Consider the following 7,221-nt stretch of genomic DNA (forward strand, 5'->3'; position numbering starts at 1 on the left):
GGACTTGTTCGGACGTTTGCGATCGAGCTCTCCTGGACATCAGCGAACCGCCATGCCTCACGCGATCTGCTCCCACGACAGCGCTCTCGAGCGTAGCCCTTTTTAGGGCTCCCAAGGCAGCAGACACAGTCGGAGGCCCCATCGTCCAGGGCTTTCTTCCGCGGCACTAAGGATGTCCGACGACCCAGGGCTGCTGCCACGCGGCCCCACCTCAGCGCACTCGCGGCGTTCAAGCTCCTGCTCGCAGATGCGAGACGCCAGTTTTGCGCCACTGCCGCCAGCGAGGGACAGTCTGCCGAGTCTGTCCCATCGCCGAGGTTTCTGCGGTCGGGCACCTACAGGGACACTGCACCACCGGCAACACAGCGTCGACGACGCGGCCGCGCTGCCCCAGACAACGCGGACGCCAGCGGAGACGCCACCGGCACCGAGAGCGACGACGAGACCGCCAGCTCGCACCGCTCCCGCAGCTGCCCGCCTTCCTGCTCCTACTCGTCGGCCGGCGACAGCGAAGACAGCCAGCTGATTCTGGCCACGGATTCAGCGCGAAGCCGTTCCCCGTCGCCCAGCCCAACGTTACTAGACTGGCTTCAGTTTTAAAACTCGGCGCCGTTGCGCGGAACCGCCACCCGCCCGCGCCTTCGTGGCGCTGCAGTCGCGCCCGGCTTCACTTCCTCACTAGCCAGCTACGCGGGCGGGCCGTACAAAGCACGCGGTGCAACCATAGAGAAAGGAATACAACAAGAGCGGACACTCCCATAGAGCCCAGCGGCCGAATTGACTGCAGCGCACCAAGCCGTGGGTGTTAAAACCTGAAGCACACTTCCGGTTTCGGTCTTGTGCGCGCGCGTTTTGAATACTAGCTGGTGCGCGTCACGCCGGCTGCCTTTTTTTTTTTTGCTTTTGCAGCAAATTTTTATCTATATATTTATTTATTTATTAAACATTTATTTTCAAATCATTTTATTAAGGAAAATTGATTGCGAACGATCTTCACAAGCCTTCATTGAATATGTGCCACGTGCAATTTCATAAAGACGCAAGACACCTTGTGAAATGAGGAAAAATTTACGTTTATTTTATTCTTTGTAAATGCTCGTCGCGGGCTTTTTGTGCATTCATCCAACGTTGTGGCACCAGGTAGGCAGCAGTAGTTTCCGCAGGAAGATCCACCAGACGACGTGAGCTGAAAAAAATTACAAGTGTTATTTTGGTGTTAACATGCAAGAATAATGCCAGTAGAGGCGAAGCGTGCGAAAGTGGTCAGTGGGCGGCATTACAAACAAATGCAGTTCGTATTTTCACACTCGGCGTAGAAAATACCCGACTCATGCAAGCAATACCGTACATACCAAAAACACAATCTAATTCCAAGTATTCCCCTCTTCCAAATACTTATTTCCTACACTTTAATAGCACCAATGCGCGGGCAACGACGCGTTTCGCGAACTTGGCTACAACCGACGCGATAGTATGTACACTGTCGTCCTTTATGAAAGGGAACACGCGAGCGCGTGGCCTGCGCTCTGCGGCGGCTACCTACAGTGCCATCAACCTACGGCTAAAGAAAGTACGTCCGCTTTTGGCGTCATCTCTTGGCAAACAAGATAACGACCGTGCTTGTGCACCACGCTCGATTCGTTGGCGGTAGACGACGCGCTACAGCCATCGCCCGTTGCGCGAGTGAAGAGGCAGCGTAATCTAGCAGCGTTTGTGCACCGGCCATGACTCGTTATTTTGTTTGCCAACAGATGACGCCAAAAGCGCACGTGCTTTCTTAAGCTGTCGGTTGATGGTGCTGTAGGCAGCCACCGCAGAGCGCATGCCACGCGCTGGCGTGTTCCCTTTCATAAAGGACGACAGTGTACGCTACGAATACACAGAGGTGGCGACAACACAGGCTCTCAACCAGAGCATGCTGAACGCTCGCAGAATTCCTTCTACTCGCACTCAAGACAAAATGCGTGGGTGCCGTCCAGAAGACAATTTTAGAGTCACTAGTTCGTGGCGTTACAGCTCCTTGGCTTATCTCTTGTGCGTTCTGCAGGCGCAAGCAACGCACTCCCGTGTTATCACTCTTGACGATGGCTCGTCGCGTTTTCGACAAGCGTGGGTACCGAAAGAAGGCTTAAATTGTTGCGGGGACATAAAAATTGCCACAATCTTGTCGCAGTAAGATTCAGTACGCGCCAAACTAACTGTCACCACGGCCGAGCTGCTTTTCGCTGCGTCACAACAGGCGCGGCGAGCGGGCCTCAATATAAAAGTATCGAAAATAATTTTCAACAATGTTGGGCGTCAAAGAAAAGCGCCATGAACTAGTCAGTGCATTAAAGCGCGAAACCGCGCACTACGGCCGAGATGATTTTCGCTAACCGAGTCGCAGCGCCAGGCGCGCCCACTGCGCTCGAAAGGTAGCCCAAAAAGTAATGAAATTAGTTTCAATAATGTTGGCAGTCAGAGAAAGCGCCAAAACTTGTCGCAGTAAAATTCAGTACACGCGAAACTGCGTCACAGCACCCTGTGCGACTAGCGTGCCCAAAAACTACCGAAATTTGTTAAAGTAATATTGGGGCTTATAGGAAGCGTCGCAAACATCTCCCAGTACGATTCATTAATTCAAATGAACTGCTCCACGACGGCCACGCTGTCTTTCGTTAACTGCGTCACAAGTCTAGCCTAGGTGCCGGGCAGTAAGCCTAATTGCTTGAAGTGCGTCGCAGACTGTCGAACAAAGTTTCTCACCTTGCCGTAGTCCAATAGTGCAGTGCTGCCATGTCGAAGTTCCGAATGAACGCAATAATTCGCCGGGAGGCCACCAAATCAGGCTAAATCCCAAAATAGAAAAACAGGCAGACGGGTGCCCGAACAGTCCAACGCTCAGATGCGCGGCCGGTCTCTCTCGCTTCGGCGGTGTGTCTGACGAATGACGCAAACATCTGGCTCGTCATTCGCCGGTTCGCCTGTCGCTCGGCAACGGAAGTAAGCCGCAAAGATTAATTTAATTTATACGCAGATATTTTTAATTTTTCCGAGAAAGAATAAAAAAAATACAACAATTTCTGTTAATCTCATTTCACATTTTTCTTTTTTTCGATGCTCGCGCCCTCAATTCGTCGGTGTTAATACTATAGAGTGACGTGTTTCCTGTTTCCAATTTTCGCCGAGTGTCCGCTCTTGTTCAATCCCTTTCTCTATGGTGCAACGTTGGTGTATTCTGTACTTCGTTGTTGACAGCGAATTTCAGCAAGCATGTCATCCGTGGAACTGTAGCCTTCGCCGAGTTTCTTAAGAATATCAGCATACGATACCGACGTGCTGCGTACCTGGCTGCATAGGCCGCTATCGGAACGATGTCAACAGTTCGGCGCACCACCTTTTCTGTGCTCTTAGCAATGCGACGCTTCGCTCGACGTGAAACAGAGCGATTCCTCGTGCCCACCGGGAACTCTGCGAAATCAACGGCACGCGCTCGTGCCACTGCTCCCGCGTTTGTCGTCGTCTTCCACAGCTGGCTGCGTGGCCGTTCATCATTCCAGCGTAGAATTTCACTTCACTTCTGTCGTCGTAATGGGGAGGCCGCGTTTACGGGGGTATGAGCCATTGCTTAAGGGAGTATGAGCCACTCATGGTCTTACGTAACGGAAAGATTTAATTTTGAAGAAATTTAATTTCGAAGAATCACAAGCGGCAAATCGCAGGCGAAGGCTGGTAACCACGCCGCCGAACAAACTCGATACATCGAACGCAAGCCACAACTGCGGACTGCGGGCATACCGTCAGACGTCGTTCTCTCCGTCGCAGCCGATTGTGTGTGTAACCTCATAACTGAGAAATACTTTAATGAACCCTCGGGATTAACCCAGTGATAAACACAGGGGCCGCACGTTTCAGCTTCGCTGATTAGGCATCTTCACGGAACGAAAAATCCGACTTCTTTCTTTCTCTTTTTTTTTTTTTGTGTGTGGCTTGTGTGTACAAAGACCGACCTCATCTTTCTTTTTGTAGCGCTTCTTTGGCGTGGCGAGAAGCTTCGGTGGGGATGAAGATCATCCTGCAATCCCGCACTTTGGCCAGATATTCAGGCTCGTGAGCCTAAAGTGCGCGAAACGTTAAGACGACAGGAAGAAATACACGACATTTAGAAACGCAGCTTCTGCGCTTCGCTGTATGCGTTTCTTCCTTTCGTGCAGTTTACCCTTCTTTCAGTATTAACGAACTGGCGCGATAAATCTTATTGCTGTAGGTGGATACCGCTTTCTCGTGGTATCACTAATTCGGACTAGGGAGAACGCCAACGAGCGTGAAACACGCGTAAACTGCCAGTCCGGACGAGCTCAAGGCTGTGACGTGGCGTCTTTAGTGGAGCCCGATGGAACAGCGTTGCCCTCTGGCGGCTGTCACAGAAGTGGCGACAGCGGCTGTAAGCGCGCGGGCAGGGAGTTTTACAACTGAAGCTAGTCTAGTAACGTTGGCCCAGCCCTCCAGGAGAGAGCGCCAGCAACTCCGTGGAGGCCGAGCCATGCGTTTCGACCGAGGTGGCCGAGACTGCACCATTAAATGAAGAACCAAGTTAGAGAAGGGAAACTGTACCTTTCGCAGTGGTTCGAAAATAAGCAGCGGCAGCGCATGGAACTTACTTAGGTGGACGCCAGATGACGTTGCTCAATCCGGAAGCAGAAGTACACTTCTTTCTTTTTTTTTTTTTTCTTTTTTTGAGAACAAGATCCAATATGGCCGCTTTTCGCCGGTCGCGTACGCTGGTACGCGCCGTGCTTGTCCTGCCGGCTATGCGGCATGCCGCAATGCCTTCGCTGCCGCGTAGCTGGTGCGTTCTAATTGCCAAGAGCCTCTACTGACGCCCATACAAAGAAGCCACAAGTGAGTGAACAGAACGTGCGACTTTATTGGCAGAAGACAAGCAGTGTACATTCTCGTGCAATAGCAGAAATAAAGTTTGCATATCGAGATACGCTGGAATCATTGACGCGAGCTCGTAAACGGCTCACCGTCGTCGTCGCACGTGGTTGTCCATTAACGAGCGACAACCAGCAGCGGAAACAGATTGGACAGTGTGCCACCTGTTTGCAGCGACAGTCGCCGTTAAAGATGAGCAACTTGCAGTGCGAAGCAATCGGGTGACGCAGGCATCTGCTGCCGCAGCCTACACAGCGACATGGACTACCCATCATTTTAGCATTTACTCCTTTTCAACCTGCATGTTTCTTTTCTTTCGGAGGCCGCTAATGTGTGGCTCACATTTGGTGTCCCACATTGTCTCAATATGGACAAGTCGCTTTCGTGGGCATCGCCTTCATCAGCCACTGTTGCGGGACTTTCCACCCAATTCCATGCATGTCCGACCATGTAAGCTCGTATTCTGGTCTCCGTTCGTGCTTAATCGCAGCCGAGAAAGGCCAGAGGCACAATTTGCCCATGGCTGCAGCAGGAAAGGGTGAACGAGGAGCACAAATCACGGTGTGTGTAAATTGGGAGTCTATGTCGCTGTGCAGGCTGCAGGAGCAAATGCTCACTTCGAGAGACTGCTTCCCAGCGCAACCGACCAGGCCGCAATATTCAAAAAAGATAACACTGCAACCGTAACTAAGTGACATAACAACAAAATTAAACAGCAATCAGTCACCGCATGAGGTTCAGACAATACATTATACATTGGCTACGAACCATCTTACAGGCATAATGCTTGCCTTTGTCGCATGTGGTGGTCTGGTAACGTGCAACAACCAGCGGTACAAACAGATTGGACAGAGCCTCGCACCTATTTGAACCAACAGTTGCCATTGAAGATGAGCAACTTCCATTGCGAAGCAATCAGGTGACGCAGGCATCTGCTGCCACAACCAACACAGCGGCATGGACTACCCGGCGTTTTAGCGTTAACTCCTTTCCAACCTGCACATTTATTTTCTTTCGGGGGCCGCTAATGTGTGGCTCACACTTTGTGTCCCACTTTGTCTCAATGTGGACAAGTCGCTTTTGTGGGCATCACCTTCGGCAGCCATTCTTGCGGGCCTTTCCACCCATACGGCTATCAACTTCATACACTTCGAACCATGTAAGCACATATGCTGGTCTCCGATTTGAGCAAATCATGGCCGAGGTAGGCCACAAGCACAATTTGCCCATGGCTGCAGCAGGCAAGAATGAACGGGGAGCACCAGTTGCGGTGTGTGTATACTGGGAGTCTATGTCGCTTTGCGGACTGCAGGAGCAAATGCTTACCTCGAGGGACTGCTTACCAATGCAACTGACCAGGCACCCACATCCGAGAAACGTAACACAGTTACCACAACGAAGAGGGGCAGTAAAACCAGATTCTGCAATCAATCAATTCAGTGTAGCTTGCGCAAAGACCCAGGCTATCGAGGAAGAAGAGCAATCATCAACGACACTAGGAATATGGAAAATGAGAAAGCTTGCATTCAAGAGAGAAGCCACTCTGCTATGGAGGCATTGAAGGCTAAAAACATCAAGAAAAGTAAAATGGTGCATAGCACATGGTGCATAGGTTAATGCAAGACACATGCCGATGCTGCATCAGCTATTTCAGGAGAGGAATTGTGCATGACAACATACACTAGAAGATACTGCTACAGATATGTTAGGCTACTAGACAGTGACTGGTATTAAGTATCAGCGAAGAATCGGTCGACCTTTATGTTTGGATGAGGATGAATGATCTCTAACAAAAATGGGCAATGAAAAAGCTTGCATTTATAGAAGAAAAAATACACTTGGCACAAACGGAATTGACATGGCTATAAGAAACTGATTAAGGGCAAACTGACAGAATTCGATCTTTTGACCAGCGTCGTCCGTGCTTGGTCAGATGTTGCAGGTGCATCTGAAGACGAAGAATTTCTAGAAAGTCCTTTTTGAGTTATCTGGATGACTCAGCCAATTTGTCCGTGCTGGTGGAATGGTGGCTGAAGCTCTTTTCAGTCTTGACACAGTGCTCTGCAGACTTGATATCTCATGCAAATGCTGCATGCACTTCTTTGTTCGTGGTGTAAAAGCCTTGCAAATTCGGCTCCATGCCCCTTTCTGTTGGTGTGGATAGGAGCTCCTGTGATGACCAAGATTTGCTTGGCATGGACTCAGTTGGGACAGAACGGTGATACATGAGATACAGCACAGATTAGCCAAATTCATGTGTGTTTTCTTTTATGTTCGAACCATTTATACTGAACCATAAATATG

At 50.3% G+C, this 7,221-nt stretch overlaps 1 long non-coding RNA gene across 1 annotated transcript; it reads right to left on the reverse strand.

Annotated features, from left to right (window-relative positions):
* Positions 1-1,049: 1,049 nt before the first annotated feature.
* Positions 1,050-3,025, reverse strand: LOC140219636 (uncharacterized). The gene is made up of 2 exons (XR_011895919.1): positions 2,746-3,025; positions 1,050-1,186 (listed from the first exon to the last, which is right to left on the reverse strand). It is a non-coding gene; the product is annotated as an uncharacterized lncRNA (long non-coding RNA).
* Positions 3,026-7,221: the final 4,196 nt, after the last annotated feature.

Source organism: Dermacentor andersoni, chromosome 7 (genome assembly GCF_023375885.2).
Source record: "Dermacentor andersoni chromosome 7, qqDerAnde1_hic_scaffold, whole genome shotgun sequence".
NCBI lineage: Eukaryota > Metazoa > Arthropoda > Arachnida > Ixodida > Ixodidae > Dermacentor > Dermacentor andersoni.